Source organism: Macaca thibetana, chromosome 17 (assembly GCF_024542745.1).
Source record: "Macaca thibetana thibetana isolate TM-01 chromosome 17, ASM2454274v1, whole genome shotgun sequence".
NCBI classification, from domain to species: Eukaryota; Metazoa; Chordata; class Mammalia; order Primates; family Cercopithecidae; genus Macaca; species Macaca thibetana.
The window spans coordinates 70,243,988-70,262,643 of record NC_065594.1 but is presented as its reverse complement, the minus strand read 5'-3'; positions in this window follow the sequence as shown (position 1 = coordinate 70,262,643).

Below are 18,656 nucleotides of genomic sequence, written 5' to 3'. Positions count from 1 at the left end.
TTTAGAGGCTGGCACTAGGCCCTGGCTGTATATCTCTTCCATGGGCAGTTTATAACATGGCTATTTGTTTATGTTCAGGCTAGCAGAAGAGGATCTCAATGATGCTTCACCTTCCTTTAAGGAGCTCACCCTATTGGCTCAGACCCATTCAGGATAATCTCCCTTTTGAGTAACTCAAAGGCAACTGTTTAGGGACCTTACTTATGTCTCTAAAAAAATCCTTTTCGCATATTATATAACATACAAATAGGAGTGTTATTTCTTCATATCACTGGTGCTCCTCACACTCAGGAGAAGACATACAGACCTTGTATGGGGACACTGGGGGCTGTCCTAGTTTATTCAGGTTGGTATAAGAAAAACCATAAATTGAGTAACTTATAAACAACAGAAATTTATTTCTTGCAGTTCTCAAGGCTGGGAAGTCCAAAATCAAGACACCAGCAGATGTGATGTCTCATACATGGCACCTTTTCAGTGTGTCCACACATGGTGGAGCAGGCAAGGCAGTTCTCTGGGCACCCCCTCCTTTTTTTTTTTTTTTTTTTTTTGAGACAGAGTCTCACTCTATTGCCAGGCTGGAGTGCAGTGGCACAATCTCGGCTCACTGGAACCTCCGCCTCCCAGGTTCAAGTGATTCTCCTGCCTCAGCCTCCTGAGTAGCTAGGACTACAGGCGCCTGCCACCACACCCAGCTAAATTTTGTATTTTTAGTAGAGATGGGGTTTCACCATGTTGGCCAGGATGGTCTCGATCTCTTGACCTCGTGATCTGCCTGCCTTGGCCTCCCAAAGTCCTGCAATGGTACTAATCCCATTCATGAGGGCTGCCCTCGTGACCTAATAAACCCCTAACAAAACCCACCTTGTAATACCATCAAATTAGTAATTAAGCTTTCAACATATAAGTTTGTGAGGGGCAAAATTGTTCAACCATAGCAGAGAGGAGTCATCTTAGTATTCTGCCTGCCACAGTCTACTTCCTGGGCCCTAATGATTCATATCCCTCACACAAGCAAATGTTATTCACCCTCTTCAAGCATTACAAAGAGTCTTACTCTATTATATTATCAGCTGAAAGTCTAAATTTCTCATTATCTAAAGTAAGTGTGAATGAGGCCACTGTGTGTAATTCATTAAACACAGCTCCTGGGCACAATTCCTCCCCACCTGTGGACATGTGAACCTAAAGGTGTAAGGTATCTCCTCCCAACACTCCTGACATACAGTAGAGGAGTAGGTTATTGCATAATGGTTAAACACATTTGGGCTTGAAAAAGCAGTCAAAGGTGCCGGGCACGGTGGCTCACACCTGTAATCCCAGCACTTTGGGAGGCCAAGGTGGATGGATCACCTGAGGTCAGGAGTTCGAGACCAACCTGGCCAACATAGTGAAATCTTGTCTCTATTAAAAATACAAAAAATTAGCCAGGCGTGGTGGCAGGTGCCTGTAATCCCAGCTACTCAGGAGGCTGAGGCTGGAGAATCGCTTGTACCTCGGAGGCTGAGGCTGCAATGAGCAGAGATCTTGCCACTGCACTCCAGCCTGGGTGACGATAGCGAAACTCCATCAAAAAAAAAAAAAAAAAAAAGAAGAAGAAAGAAAAAGAAAGAAAAAGCAGGCAGAGGAAGATGAGAAGGAATGATTAGTCCAAGCTAGTTCTGAAATCAACACAGGAAAACAGCATTAGAATTTTTTATTAGGTTTCAAGGACTGGGAATAATCACCCACAGCTTTTGACTTCGTCCTCTAGGCTCTTGGCTCCATTCTTCCTTTCTTTATTGAATAAGCAGCATGTGTTTGCTGCTGAAGAGTTTCATTAGCCTTCTGTTGTTAGAATTTGGGATCCAAGAGCCTACTTTAACTTCATCTTCTCTTAGTCTTTTCAGTATAAGCCAAGATTATTTCTGCTAAAACAATGTTCTCAAAAACTTTGTATTTCTTGTGTGAATTTCACTGGTCTCACTTCAGTAGTCAAAGGCATATCCCAAAAGATTTTTGAGATTTTTTTTCTCCATCTTTGGCTTCCACTGAGATGACTGAGGGACAATACACTAAAGCCTCATAAAGGCCCACTTGTTTGTTCAAGAGGATCTGTGAGGGATACCCTTAGTACCTTGCAAAGACCCTTTGTGTTATTGATTGTTTTGACCTTTGATCTGTTTGATATTTTAGCAAAGGTCATATAGTGACACATCAGCTTCTTCTCCATGCCAGGTTTCTGGCAGCCATATGAAAATTTTAGAATCTTTCACTATCCAGAGACCTTGAAAGTTTCAAAATCATCTATTCTTTGTTCCTCTTCATTTAACATTTCTTCCCTCAATTTCTCTCTCTCTTCATGATTTTATTGTAAGTAGCAGAAGGAAACCAGGCAGCACCCTTAACACTATGATTGGAAATGTCCCTACCTAAGTTCATCACTTCAAAATTCTGCGATCAACATCGTATAGTTTCACCAGGGCTTCTGCCACTGTATGAGAAGGACGTCCTTTCCTTTGGATTGCAGATTCTGTTTTTAGCTCTCATAAGCATTATCCTTAAAATCCTAATTTCTATTAGCAGTTTGTTCAAGATGATTTAAATTTTTTCTTAGTATGCTACTCAAAATTATTCCAGTCATCACTCACTGCCCGATTTAAAAGCTGTTCCCAAATTTTGGTATCCCAAATTTTGGTATCAGCACCACTCCACTTCTAAGTACTAAGGTGTTCTTTTGATGCTACGATGAATTACTGAAAAGTTAACAGTTTAAAATAACACAAAATTATTATCTCATGACTTCTGTAATTAGAAAGTCCAGGGGTAGCATAATTGGGTTGTCTTTCTAGAACCTCATAAAATTGAAATTAAAGTGTCAGCTGGGGCTCCTTTCTTATCTGGAGCTCAGAGTTCTCATCTGATTTCATTTAGATGGTTGGCAGAATTCAGTGTCTTGTGTTTGTAGGACTAAGATCCTTATTTTCTTGCTGGGTTTTGGCCAGTGGTCCCCTCAGAGGCTTCTAGATGCTTCCTCCAGGTCATAGTCATGTGGCCCCTTGTGTAGGCAGTTTACAAAGTACATGGCTGTTTGGTTTAGGCCTGCCAGAAACAATCTCAATGATACTTCACTGTCTGTATTAGTCCATTCTCATACTGCTGTAGTATTCATACTACCTAAAATATGATATTTTATAAAGAAAGGAGGTTTAATGGACTCAGAGTACTGCATAGCTGGGAAGGCCTCAGGAAACAATCATAGTGGAAGACAAATGGGGAACAAGACGTGTTACATGGCAGCAGGAGAGAGTGTGAGCAAGGAAGTGTTACACTTTAAAACCATCAGATCTCATTAGAACTCACCCCCTATCACAGAAACAGCATGAGGAAAACTGCCCACATGTTCCAATTACCTCCTACCAGGTCCTTTCCTCAACATGGGGATTACAATTCAAGATGAGATTTGGGTGGGGACACAGAGCCAAACCATATCACCATGTTCTGAATATCTCACATGGTTATGTAAGGGCCACCCTCAAAGTTAAGTGGTTAGCAACCTATTATGGAGGTGATATCCCATCATACTCAATGGTCTCAGCCACACTGAAGAGGAGGGAATTCTATAGGGTATGTGTGCTGTGGATGGGAGTCATGGGGACGATCTCAGGTTTCTTCTTACTGCAGGTGGAGACAGTAATGCTTATTAACGTTCTCCCTTTGCAGTGTGTCACTCTACCTTAGGTGGAAATTTTGCTGTAAAGTCAGTACTATGGATATCTTTTAAGTGTCTGTTTCCAAACACAGTCAATTTCAAATAACCAAATGGCACTATCCAGCTTATTCGTCACAGCCAGAAAGGAAGTCATTCCTAATTTGTCTCTTTTTCTCACACCCACTGTGTAATCCATTAGTGGGTCCTATCTTCATCTTTTAACCTAACCAGCATCATCTGTCCTGACACCTGCAATAGCAGGGAAGGTCCTCCACTTCTGTTCTGGACTCCTTATGATCCACTACTCTCCACATTGCATCTTCTAAAAATGTCAGATATATCTTCCAATATAATCAGATCATGTAAATAAAATACATATTCCAAAAAAAAAAAAATTTCTGTCCAGGCACAGTGGCTCACGCTTGTAATCCCAGCACTTTGGGAGGCCGAGGCGGGTGGATCACTTAAGGTCAGGAGTTTGAGACCAGCCTGGCTAACATGGTGAAACCCTATTTCTACTGAAAATACAAAAATTGGATGGGCATGGTGGCAGGTACCTGTAATTTCAGCTACTTGGGAGGCTGATGCAGGAGAATCCCTTGAACCCAGGAGGCGGAGTTTGCAGTGAGCCGAGATCGCTCCACTGCACTCCAGGCTGGGTGACAGAGAGAGACTCTGTATCAAAACACAAACAAACAAAAAACTTTTCTGATAACTACCCATTAAATTCAGAATAAAATCCGAACTGTTTACCATGGTTCACAAGTTTCTACTGTCTGGTCTTTGCCTACATCGTCCCTAACATCAACTTTTTATTACTCTCCCTACTTAGCTCATTTACTCACTTCCAGCCACATTTTCCATTTATGCATTAGGATCATTACAAGTCTTTATCTTTATATATGAGACCTACAACCTTGTTCTTGACATGACTATTTCTTCATCATTCTAGTGCATTCTCTGACTACTCTACTTAAATTGCAATGTCTCATTCACACTCTTTCCTATCAAACAGATTAGCATTTATTTATCTTGTCCTTTTTTTAAAAAAAAAAATGATTATTTACTACATCTTCCTAACCTATGTCCTCATGTTTGGAAGTCGTTTCTGTTCCCAGAGAAGGACACAGTTCACTTCTGCACTGTGATGTTTCACTCTACATCAAGAAATAAGTGTTTGCTTCCAATCTCGTTCTCAAGACTTCACTATATGAACTGTCCTGCCACCATAAGTCATACCATAGTTTCCTTTAAGGGGAAGTGAGCAAAGATGGAAGTGATGCTGTATAATAGGAATATTATATTGCTCCATTCTCACACTGCTGTAATAATACTACCCAAGACTGGGTAATTTATAAAAGAAAGAATTTTCATTGACTCATAGTTCCACATGGGTGAGAAGGCCTCAGGAAACTTACAATCATGGCACAAGGCAAAGGGGAAGCAAGCTTACACCTTCTCACATGGCGGCAGGAGAGAGAAAAGTAGTGAAGAAGGAACTTGCCAAACACTTATAAAACCATCAGATCTTGTGAGAACTCACTGTCATGATAACAGCATAAGGGAAACCACCTCCATGATCCGGTTATCTCCCACCAGGTTCCTCCCTCAATTCCTGAAGGTTATGGAGATCATAATTCAAGATGAGATTTGGGTGGGGTCACAAAGCCTAACCATATCAAATATAAACTTAAAAAAATTAGATAACAAATATTAATGCAACATTTGTTTAAGATACAAACTAAGTGTATGTGCATGTGAAGTTTGTTTAATTCCTTTTGTAATTTACATGATTTATTTGATCCATAAATGCTTTTATTCACAGTTTATTATTGAATGTCAAACTTCATTTAATTTCAAGTCATGTTACATATAATCAAATGCACCTGTCATATTTACATGCTAAAATTACTTTGAATTCAAGATGGCTTTAAATTTTATATAGTAAATATTTAAATTTCTAAGTTCAGTAAAAATGTTTACTAATTTTTAAAGGCAAATATATTTAAAGGAATAAGCAAGGAAATTTGCATTTCTTTAAACATTTATTGCAAGGTAAATTTCTACACAAATAGATAATAAAATAGCTGCTCTATGTTCCATAAAGCATTATGTTATTTACTTAGACATTTTAAAATGCATTTATGGAGATGCAGTATGTATATGTAGATATGTGTGGGCATATATGCATATAAATATGTAAATATGTCACAGTGATTTCAAACAATCTGATTTCAAGTCCTATTTTTGAATACTACTCATAGAGTTCACTAGTTGTGTTCCTTTTAGAAAGTTACTTTTCCTCTCTAGATTTATTTTCTTACCTGTAAAATGGACATAACAACATCCAAATGCAGAATTTTGTAAAGAAACAATTTATATGGAAGTCCCTTGCTGATGCTGCTCACGTGATAAGCCTAGAGTAAGCAAATAATAAGGCATATAATTATAGTAAGTTAATGGTTTGGAGACTATTAGTTTTCTATTGATGTCATAAGAAATTATCACAAATTTTAAACACCTTAACATCACACAAATTCATTATCTTATAGTTCTGTATTTCAGAATCCCAGCACAGGTATTACTGGGCTAACATTTAGGTGCTGGCAAGGTCAAGTTACTTTCTGGGAGCTGTAGGGAGAATCTGTTTTTTGTTGTTGTTTTCTTATCTGGATTTTTGGCAGAATTCAGTTCCTTGCAACTATAGGACTGAAGTCTGTTTCCTTGCTCACTATCAGCTGAGGTTTGCTTTCAAACTATAGAGGCTGCCCACCCTTCTCAACTCATGGCCCCTTGCTCCATCTTCACAACCAGTCCCAGCAGGCTGGGTCTCTCTCATGATTTGAATCCTTCCTGTCTCTTCTCTCACATTCTCTGCCCCACGCATCTGTCTTCCTCTTCTACTTGAAAAAGCCTGAATTGGACCTAACTAGGTCCATCTGGATAACCCAAAATATTTTGCCTATTTTAAGGTATGCTACCTCAATTTTATGTGCAAGATTCCTTTTGTTATTTGAGGTAACATATTCTCAGGTTTGGGGGATTAAATGCTGACATCTTTAGAGGACATTACCTGCCTCAGACACCATTCTGAAAAAGCTGCTGTACTTCTCAAAAGAAGACATTTATGCAGACAGGAAACATATGATTAAAAGAAGAAAGCTCATCATCACTAGTCATTAGAGAAATGCAAATCAAAACCACAATGAGATACCATCCACACCAGTTAGAATGACAGTCATTAAATGTCAGGTAACAACAGATACTGGAGAGAATGTGGAGAAATAGGAACACTTTTACACTGTTGGTGGGAGTAGAAGTTAGTTCAACCATTGTGGAAGACAGTGCAGCGATTCCTCAGGGATCTAGAACCAGAAATACCGTTTGATCCAGCAATCCCATTACTGGGTATATACTCAAAGGATTATATATCATTCTACTGTAAAGATACATGCACACGTACGTTTATTGCAGCACTGTTCACAATAGCAAAGACTTGGAACCTATCCAAAAGCCCATCAATGATAGACTGGATGAAGAAAATGTGGCATGTATTCACCATGGAATACTATGCAGCCATAAAAAGGATGAGTTCATTCCTTTGCGGGGACATGGATGAAGCTGGAAACCATCATTCTCAGCACACTAACACAGGAACAGAAAACCAAATACTGCACGTTCTCACTGATAAGTGGGAGTTGAACAACAAGAACATATGGACACAGGGAGGGGAACATCACACACCAGGGCTTGTCAGGGGGTGGGGGGCTAGGGGAGGGTTAGCATTAGGAGAAATACCTAATGTAGATGACGGGTTGATGGGTGCAGCAAACCACCATGGCACGTGAATACCTATGTAACAAACCTGCACATTCTGCACGTGTATCCCAGAACTTAAAGTATAATAATAATAAAGCAGTTGCACACCTTCATATGTAAAAGCCACATAAAATACCAATTTAAACTATTTTCTGTCTATACCCATAAACATATATATTTCACTAGCTTGAAAATCACTTTCATAAAATCAAATATGTATGTAGAAATCACTTAAAAGAGTGACGGCATCACCACTAAGCAATGAAAAAGATGTAATTTAGTATCAGAATACATACACAAGCAGACTCTCACACACACATATATATGTATATATTTATAAATTTCCATATATGCCTAAAATTAATATCCAGGTCTAACTGCAATGTGATTCTTATGTTAACTCTTCAGGCCTCACTTGGGAATTCTGAATATGATCAAAGGACATATCACAGTTCTATTTGCAGCTGATGTTTATATTTCTTTTTTGTTTCCTAATTCTAAATTTTGAAACATTTATTTGCCTCAACACAATGTCTTTATCAAAAATCACTTCCTTTTCAAAGTTAATTATTTTTTACCAAGATTTCTCAATTTATTTGCCTATAGTTACAAGAATCTCTGGTGCTATATATGGGTTCTTCATTATCTGAATTTCTAGAGTTCTGTGGATATACTTTTTTCCCTCTATTATCTGCTCCACAATTTCATCCCATCTGGAAATTTAAAGAGGATTATTTTTTCTGTTGCAAATTTGATAAAATTATGCCTGTCACAACTGCCTTTGACCACAAAGGAACAATTTCATCTTTGTGCTCCAAAGCCAGGAGCGGAGTTGTAAAGATTGACCTAGTTTTGTCAGAGAGAAAGCAACTTCTAGAATGAATCATACCTAGAAAGTATTTCCCAAGATACAGCAAACATTTATTCCATGTATAATCGCTTTGTCCCAGCATCAAACACCCCTGCTGACTGTAGCCACCTGGGTACTGCTGTTTCACTCTCCAATGCACACTTCCATAGACCTTTGTCCATCATGGTTTTGTATTTTCACAAATGTAATTCCAGTCTAGAGAAGTATGCAATTTTACATTTAACCCTATATGGCAACTGAGAGTAGCTAGTGATTAGCTAGTGATTTAGTTAGTTATCAATGACAAAATAAACATTATAGGTTTTTAAAAATGACTTCACTATTTATAAAATAGATTTCATTGCTTACAGAGTACCTACATTAACTTAAAGTATCAGTATAGTATTTATTCATTTTAGTTACTTATGGATCTATGATTAGATTCATACTTGTCTTTCCCATTTTCATTTGTAAGTTCCGCAATTGATATAAGCATTAAAAAATACTGAAAAACCTCTCCTAATCTCCTATTCTATTCGTTGGATTTGACAATTTCTGTTCTCACTTCTTCTAATGGTCACCTCTGTAATTGTAAGTTAATATGTTTGTATACATTTATCATTTATGTATTCTATTTATCAACATAAACCCTATTGCTTTACTCTCTGCTGTGAGAGAGAAGATAGGTGTGTGACTTACACAGCTTTGCCTTGCTACCTTCCCATTCCCTTCTTTTTTTTTTTTTTTTAGATTTATCTTTGGTTTTTATTTCCTTTTTTCAAGCTTATAAATCTGAATACTATGTTCAAATGTAATCTTGATCCACCAGATTTAGATAATATATCTTTGCTCATTAGGTGAAATTCTAAAACGTGTACAACTATTTCTCTGTACATTTCCACCACTCTTCCTCTCAGCTTGACAACTACATTGTTTATTTTACCATGTCAAGATTTATAACATTTATGTTTCATTATTTAGCTATAATTATTTCATGCTGTTTCTGATTGACTCTGAAAAATAAAATGTTATAAACACTTTTTATTATAATACAGTGATGTAATTTATAACCTTTTGAACAAGAATATTATTGAATTTGTATGGGATATGAAATCTGCTTTCTCTAAAACTTACTCCTTTGAAGGAAGTTGGTACAACACCCAAGACTAATTGGAATCACTTTTTGAATACTACATTAACTGAATAAAGTCATGTTACCTTCTAGTTTAATTCATATTTGGACCATAAGTTACATGACTATATTGTTTTTCTAAAATTTTTTATTTATATTGTCAATCAAAAAGTGTAAGCCTTTCTTTACTACATCTCTTATGTCATAAAATGTCTTAATTCTGCTAATTATTAAACAGTAATTATTAGATTGATTGTACCAGTCTGTTGTAAAACGTGATCTCAACATTTATTTTCAAGGCCCTGCTGGGTGAGATCCATTGTTTTTTCAATCTCATAGCAGGTAATTTCCTTCATTAGGGGCTTTTTCCAGTAAGCTTGCGTTCCTCCCCTCCATAAATGCAGATTTTACACTTATAAAACTAGCTTTTTTGCATGATATTTAAAGGAACACTGGACAGAATTAGCTGGACAGAATTTTTTAAATGCTTATCCATATTCCTCTAGGTTTTTAGTACTGATGTTGAAAATTTTGACAACAATAAAATTTAGCTTTGAGCCTAGTATCCTTATTTTTAATGGTCTGATGTGTGATTGAGCTGAGTGGCTGACACGGCACCTGTAGTCGCCGCCACTTGACATGTTGAGGCAGGAGTATCCCTTGAGCCCAGACATTTGAGTCAATGAGTCCCGCCTGAGCAACATAATGAGACTCCTTCCTTGAAAAAATGAAAATGAAAGCGTGTGAATTAATGTGTTGATGTGCGCCACCTCTATTTGAAATGCATTTTACATGTAAATTAATCTCCTGTATTGATCCTTTGTGTTTTATAATATTCTAGCATATTTTATATTTTTGCCTTTTATTCCATGACATATAAATTTCAATTCTATCTTTACATTATTCTATTTAATAATAACAATAATAATTATTAATGAGAGGAAATATGGTATCTACTTACAAGTCTTATTTCTTATTCTCTAACTTATCTTAAAAATGGAGTATCTCTGGGGATACTTGTATATACAACCTTGCATTTGGGATTTTTGTATTTCCTCTGAGATTCAATTTCTAGTATGGCCATTTTTTTTTCCTTTTGTGCTTTAGGTTTTCCTTGGCATCTGATTGGGTCTTTCTGGGCTCATCACTATTGAGAAAGGAAGACTGTTAATTGAAAATATGGTTGTAATCATGGAAACTCTAGTTAATAGCAATATATTGTGTATTTCAAAATTGCTAAGAAAGTAAACAAGTGCTCTCATCACAAACAAGGTATGTGAAATTATGCACGTTACATATTTCAAAACATCATATTGTACAATTGTATAACTATATACAGTTTTTATTTGTTAATTAAAAATGTTTAAATAAAAAAAGAGGTTGGCTGCTTGGCCTTTCCCTGTTGTAACCACACTTCTCTCTGTATTGTGGTCATGTTAGCAGTATGCTCTATCTGTGGTGGCATTGTGTGTGGACATGTGGTTTCACTTGATCTTGTGTAGGCTGTGATCAGGCTAATGAGTCCCTTCTCTAAGGGACTGGCTCTCGCATTCTCACCTCCACCTGGAAGGTGATCATTTATCCTCTTCAGACAATTCTCCCATCTGGGAACAAAAACCATTGAAGCCAGGGTGAGAGTGGCCAATCATGTATTTTTATGCAAATAGGGATTCCATGGATTGCCCTTGTGTCCGCCACTTCTCCCACACCTATAGGAGACTGAGCAACTTGACCCCAGGAGTGCCCTTTGGTTCCCCAGAGCTGAAGCCCCTTGCCTAGACATTTGCCCTAGTAATGCCCCAACGGCACTGAGTCTAGCCCTGCCTAATGGTCACTGTTTTTCCTCTGACACATAGAGTAGCATATGAAAATTTAAAGTACAAGGATGACCAGCATGAAGATTTATGGTCTTTTTGAAATTATATTTTAAAATTTGTTTAAATATTTTTCTTTAGAAAAAGTTTACACTTAAAATACGTGAAAAAATTATCTCCTTTTTCCAGTAGTTGAAAATATAATTGCATCAAATCTCCCCTCTCCCAGCTGTATACCCTGGACCTAGATGGTGCTGCAACATTGGATGGTCAGGTAACTCATTTAAACAGAGTAACGGGCCTGAACAGAATCAGTCTTTTGAGAGTGTTAGTATAGCAACCAAAAGCAAGTTATAAATCTGGTAATTTACAGCAATTACTTGGGAAGGTCTTTTCGCCACCTTGACAAGTCGTTTAACCCTTAATAGCTGGCTGTTTGAGAGCTTGCCACTCTTCGAAACTCACTCTCGTATAAAGTCTTGAAACTTGTTTGCATATCTTGCTAGCGCTTCTCTTAGCTCCTCTCGCTCAAAGGCTCTCCGTTATCTTTTTTATAAAGCTAGCCCCTGTAATCCAAGCACTTTGGGAGGCCAAGGTAGGCAGATCACGAGGTCAGGAGATCGAGACCATCCTAGCTAATACCGTGAAACCCCGTCTCTACTAAAAATACAAAAAAAAAAAAAAAAAAAAAATTATCCGGACGTGGTGGCAGGCGCCTGTAGTTCTAGCTACTTAAGAGTCTGAGGCAGGAGAATGGCGTGAACCCGGGAGGCAGAGCTTGCAGTGAGCCAAGATCATGCCACTGCACTCAAGCCTGGGCAACAGAGCGAGATGCTGTCTCAAAAAAAAAAAAAAAAAAAATAGCTAGCCCCATGTATACCCTCCTCATTTCTCCAAACTCAGATTCTGTCTCCATCTTTTCAGTCTCACAATTTTTTATCACAAAATGTTGAACATCTTTCTGACCTCAAAGCAAGCAAAGTAAAAGCTCCTCTTAGATGTCAAGGAAAGAGGGGGAAGGAAGACAATTGACACATTAATATACTGTACAAGAAGCACATAGACAAGCTGCAATGACCGAGATAGCTATCACCACATGGCACTCTTTTTTCCTCTGAGTCTTCGTTCATTACTTATATTCAATAAATCAAATTCACAGCCAATGGGTATTTGCTCATCAACTGAATCAGTCTCTGGTAATTATGTAGGAGACAGCCATCTCTCTCTCTCTCTCTCTCAAGTTAATGTATAATGTGGCAATGTGCAGTTGCACACACTAGAACCTCTGTGTTCTTAAATTTATATTTTTCCCCATAGCATATTTTCCTGCTTCACCAGCACAATAGGTTGAAAGAAAAGAGAAGGATAGCTCACATAAAGAGTGGTAAAGGGCATTTCTCCATCTCTTTTTTTCTACTCACTATTTTAAAACATACAGGACCATTCAACTACTTTCCCCAAAAGTCTCCTAAGCGGATTCCTAGAACAGTATATTCAGCTCTACGTGTACTGATTGTCCAGTTCTTGCTGGACATAGAACACCATGAAAGTGCATTACAACCCTTATATGTGTGTTTCCTCAAGCCAATATGACACCTGTGGTCATGTTTTGTTGAGAATTGCTATGATGCTGTGAACATACCACTAAGATCGGTGTCACTCATCAGCGCTAAAAGGCCAGTGGGATGCTATCACCATTGTGATGTGCACATCGATGGTGTTGTTGCTATTTTCTTTTTACACATGTGCTCCCTGGATGCCACGTTGCTGTCCAGTGCATTCACTGTAACGTAGTAGAGAACATCCATTCACCAAATGAGCAGTTCCAAAGTTGCGATATTTTTGTGTTCGTAAAGAGCAGTTCTTTGCTTGGTTCTGTGTTATGCATACGTATATATATTAAATTATATATATACATATATTTATAACAAATCATATATACTTATAACAGATTATATATATACAAATTATATATATATAATTTGTATAATTATATATATATTATACTATATATATATATAGTATAATTTGCATATCTTGCTAGCGCTTCTCTTAGCTCCTCTCACTCAAAGGCTCTCCGTTATCTTTGTTATAAACCTAGCCCCTGTAATCCAAGCACTTTGGGAGGCCAAGGTAGGCGGATATATATATATATAAAAAAATTATATATATATAATTTTTTTCCTCTAGAGAATTAGGCATGAGATCATGAAAGACCAAAGGATGGACTGAACGTTAATGTTACACAGCTAAGTAACAGACACTATTATATATTCTAGAATTGGTCCTCAAACAAAAAGCTCAGTTTTCTAAGGAGAGCTGTTGAGGGAGAAGTGAAGCAGGCTACTGAACAGACAGCAGGCTTTTAAGGAAGAACTGCCTTTCTAGTTCTCTGACTGGCGTAGGAACTGAGCCCCTTGCTGGTGTTGAAAACTCTTTATAATGAACTTTCTGGATAGAAAGTGACTAATGTTTCACGTGCCAAAATTTTATGAGCTAATACTTGAAACTTTGATAATAGCTCAAGCCTTTCTGATTATACCTCAGGAAGCCCTTAAATTATGGCAATAGTTGTATTTATTGTTAGTCTCACTCTCTCTCTCTTTTTTTTTTTTTTTTTTTGACACAGTCTTGCTCTGTCACCCAGACTGGAGTGCAGTGCCACAATCTGCCTTCACTGCAACTTCCATCTTCTGGGTTCAAGCAATTCTCCTGCCTCAGTCCCCTGGGAGCTGGGATTACAGGTAAGCCCAACTATTCCCAGCTACTTTTTGTATTTTTGGTAGAGACAGTTTCATCATGTTGGCCAGGCTGGACTTGAAGCCCTGAACACAAATGATCAGCCCGCCTTGGGCTCCCAAAGTGCTGGATTATAGGCATGAATCATTGTGCCGGCCTAGTCTCACTCTTTAGTGTGTTTCATGACAAAGCATTTCTCTGAGTTGTCCTAACTATATGAGTAAAAATTTGGTAGAAATTTGTGGGCTGCTGATTACATACTATGTCTCGATTTTTAATGTCCTCATTAAAAAAAAAAAAAAAAAAAAAAAAAATTTCTTGGCTTACATCAAAGGCGGCACATATCTTTAGCTTCTGTGGGAGCTATTCTTCTCTTACAGTGAAGTTCATATCTCTGAATGAGATCCTTTATAGTGAAGACTTTTGCAAGGCCAGTCATGGCTTGTTCTTCTGATGATAATGTACAACTAAAATAAAGCTGCAGAGTATTTCCTACAAAGAAGGATTTCATGCTTTTATCGTTCTATTTAAATTAAAAGTAGGAATATACCTAAGGCTAGAATCTATTATTCAAAAAGATCTGTCAAACAATACAAATTTTAAAAAGCAATGCCAGGTGTTAAAAATGACTTCCTGCGAGCAAAGTAAAGTGTGAAGTTTATGACAAAGTTGATAGCAGTGATTCTACTTGATTTTAGGACTTTTTATATTTTGCCTATAGCCTTTATGATTCTTTAGTAATAATACATTAAAATTTGTCTGGTGTTATACTTTTTATTAATTTACTCTATGAAGATTTATTTTCTTTTTTTCTTTTTTTTTTTTTTTTTGAGACGGAGTCTGGCTCTGTCGCCCAGGCTGGAGTGCAGTGGCGCGATCTCGGCTCACTGCAAGCTCCGCCTCCCGGGTTCACGCCATTCTTCTGCCTCAGCCTCCCGAGTAGCTGGGACTACAGGCGCCCACAACTGCGCCCGGCTAGTTTTTTTGTATTTTTAGTAGAGACGGGGTTTCACCGTGGTCTCGATCTCCTGACCTTGTGATCCGCCCGCCTCGGCCTCCCAAAGTGCTGGGATTACAGGCGTGAGCCACCAGGAAGATTTATTTTCTACAATGTTTATATTTTTTTCTAGATTGTAACAATATCTTCCAAAACATATTCAGTTATATTAGACAGAACGTATGTTCAGTAGCAAATATGTGAAGCTACTGTGTTTCCTATTAGCTATATTATATTGAGCAAAATAGAAGTGAACATACAATACTTAAGTAATAATTGATGGTTTCTATTATTAAAAATTGAGACCATTTTATAAAAATATCTAGCACAGTATCTGGAAACGATTTGGTGCATAATAAATGCCCCTTCTCTTATCTTATGCCCTTATAGTAAAAAGAAGAAAGAATGTTAATCAGAGCAATAAAATTTTACACTAGGAAAGTAACTGCTTCATCCAGTCACAGTTTTTAGCTTCAGGCAAAGTACACATAAAAATAAATATTTAGTTCTTCTAATTGTAAAAAGCCAGTACTGTATACTTAACACTTCTTGGACAAATTTTCTCATAATTTAAGAGAATGTAGCCTGCTTTCTGGACTAAAACCATAGGTAATAAATTATGTAAATTTATAGAGTTTGAAATTATACACCAAGTTTTCTTGAGATAAGAACAAATTGAATAGGAGCATGATAACCTATCATTTATATTCCTCTATTTACAACCTAAATATTCTATGCTGCATTTGGTAGTTACACATTATTCCCTTACCAATACTCTTCACTCCACTGCATTTTAGTAGTTCTCCAAAACAAACTCAAGTGTAATAATAAGTGTGTTATTTGTACTTTACAGTTCAATAGCTGTGGAATCAAATAGGAATGATTTCTTGTTTGCTTAATGTAGATTTTAAGAATATGTATAATTTTTTTTAAATTTAAGAGGATCATTTATTTGAATTGCATAAAGAAAAATACAATTTAAAAGTAAATTTTCTTGAGCTAAATGATCAGTATTTTTTGAAGCATGTAATGAAACGGCACCTCTGTCCTCATTTTATGATTAATACATAAGTTAGTTTTAAATATTTAAACAAAATATGCACACTTGCTTGTTTATGGACTAAACATTCAGTAGCTTTTTTTAAGCCAAGGGTATTTTGCAAGTAACATAATAAAATGTATCAAAGAGTTCAAATTTCAGATTGTGGAATAAGCTTCATTTGAATTCAATGAAAAATTTTCAATTTACAAGGCAGATCATTCTCAAATTTTCTTTCTGACAAAATATAAGAAAATTGCTTACATTAAAGCAAAACTGGTGCTTTAAACCTAGAAGTTTTAAATATAAAATATTTTCATAAATTAACATTTGTAAATACTTGGGGGTATGCTGAAAGTAATTTAGCATGAACACATCAACAGAATGCATTATTCTTCGCCTTTAAGACTGACAGAATATAACAATATCAAAGATGGAAGTTGTATGATTTATAGTATTATCATCTGTCAAATGTCAAATGCATAATTTTATAAAAAGTATGCACTGAGATATTTACAGTGTTTATTTTGACATGTTCTAATATACCATAATTAATGGATATACATAAAACAAAGTAATAGAAATTAATAGGTAAATAAAATGCTACTTAGTTGTTCTTTGTATCCTTTTCTAAATAATTACCAGGGACATGTATCAAAATGAACCAGCACTTTAACTGCATTTTATTCTTACAGCATTATATCAGAGGGATATTTTCTAAATGATACAGGTAGATTCATTGAGTAGATTTTTATTGCCTCTTAAATCAAATTTAACTAGTTGAAATAATTCAGTTTATCCTCATATAACATACAAAAAGAATAAAAAAGACATAGATTTTATAAGATAGGTCTATCTGTCTATCATCCATTTATCTGTATCTATAACATCAATTTACTTTAATCTCTCCAAGTGGCTTTGAAAGAAAGCTACTTTTTTTCTATGGAAATTATATTTATCTATTTTTTTTCTCTCATTTGTAAACTGGTGAGAGTAAATTATATTTCCTCAGACAGCTGAGATACTATAATCTAAAGTCATAACCTTTTGAGTTATATGAGAAACACAATTACCCATCCAAACACCAAGAATTGACTTAAAGACACAAAGAACAGCAAAAGTAAGACTTTTTAATAATGGTCTTGCAAGATTAGTGTCTGGTGGGCGGGCACATCCAGGGCAGTCACAATAGGTAACTTACCTCCTAGCACACAAGTCCCTCCCTGAGTTCCTCACTGATCGACTACTATGGGGTTACAATCTTCCCAGGCATTGCCTAAGTTTCATTATCCCCCTTAGAAGGTTACACCCAGGTCCACTTCTCTGCTTAAGTTTCGATTTCTCAATGATGAAACTTTCTTCCCATTTAACTGATCCCTCTTCTACATTCTGTTCACTTATTGTGACCTTCTAGGTGCAGGAGCTGTGTGGTTTGTTACATTTGCAGGCTGGCTGCCGGTACTTAAACTTATCATGCCTTGAAAGGGACCATTTAAAATGTTTTCTCACAAATTCCCTCCTCTTTTCTATTTACTTCCTTTGGTCTTATTTTCATGTAAACCCTTTTGGTCTTCGAATTGCTCTAGAAGTTTTTTACTTTCTTCCTCATAGGAGACTGAGTTTAATTTGATTTCAAACAGTAGCAGGTTATTCTGCCAGTAAGTCACGGGCATTTGCTTATTAATAGCTATTTCAATTAATCTCTGTGTTAGTCTCCTCACACAAGGGATAATGTAACATCCCACTGTTGTTAAGACTCCTGCCACAATTATGAGAGATGTAAGAACTGAAGCTACCATGCCTTTCCATTTTCCAAACCAGCCTTCTTGCCAACCCATAAATAGGTCATCAATTTCAGCAATTTCTGTCAGTTCATTGGCTAGAGTTATCAGTCCTCATAAAGCTTTTGTGATGGTCCCATCTGGGGCAGTATTGTTGGGAATGAAAGTACAACATTTCTCACCCAGCATAACACATATGACCCCTTTTTCTGCTAGTATGTCTAGAGCAAGCCTGTTTTCCCAGGCCATTTGGCTGTTGGTACCCAGTTGGCTGACCACCCCTTTGAGAGTGTCCAGAGTATAACTGATGAATCTCTGTTGATTATAATAGATGTAGTTAATCCAATTCACATCCTCATTAATAGTTGACCACCAGAAGAGTGCTGACTTAAACCCAGCAGCTATTTGGTTTCAGGCCTTAAATTCATTAGGTACCCACCTAGGGACTCCTATCGAGTCAACATATAGATTTGGATCAAAACAATTTATTTAATCTCTGTGGTTTCAGTGGCCATGTGTATTTTCAGGTATCTTGTGGAATACCAGGGTGAAGGGAATGGCCGATTGGACTTAAAGACAAGTCCCGGTCTAATTGGACAGTAACGGGTCACAGAGGCTCCCTTTCCCACAGTACCACCAGACATCAGCCTGGGGTATATGGAGAGCTGAGTAATTGCCATTGCTTGACTCACCAGTGATGTTTCTGATGTGGGTACAAGTCAAGAGTTCTCCCACGGGCTTATTGAACTCTGACCCCTGCCTAGAGAGGCGAGAAGAGTGGTCCATATTTCCTA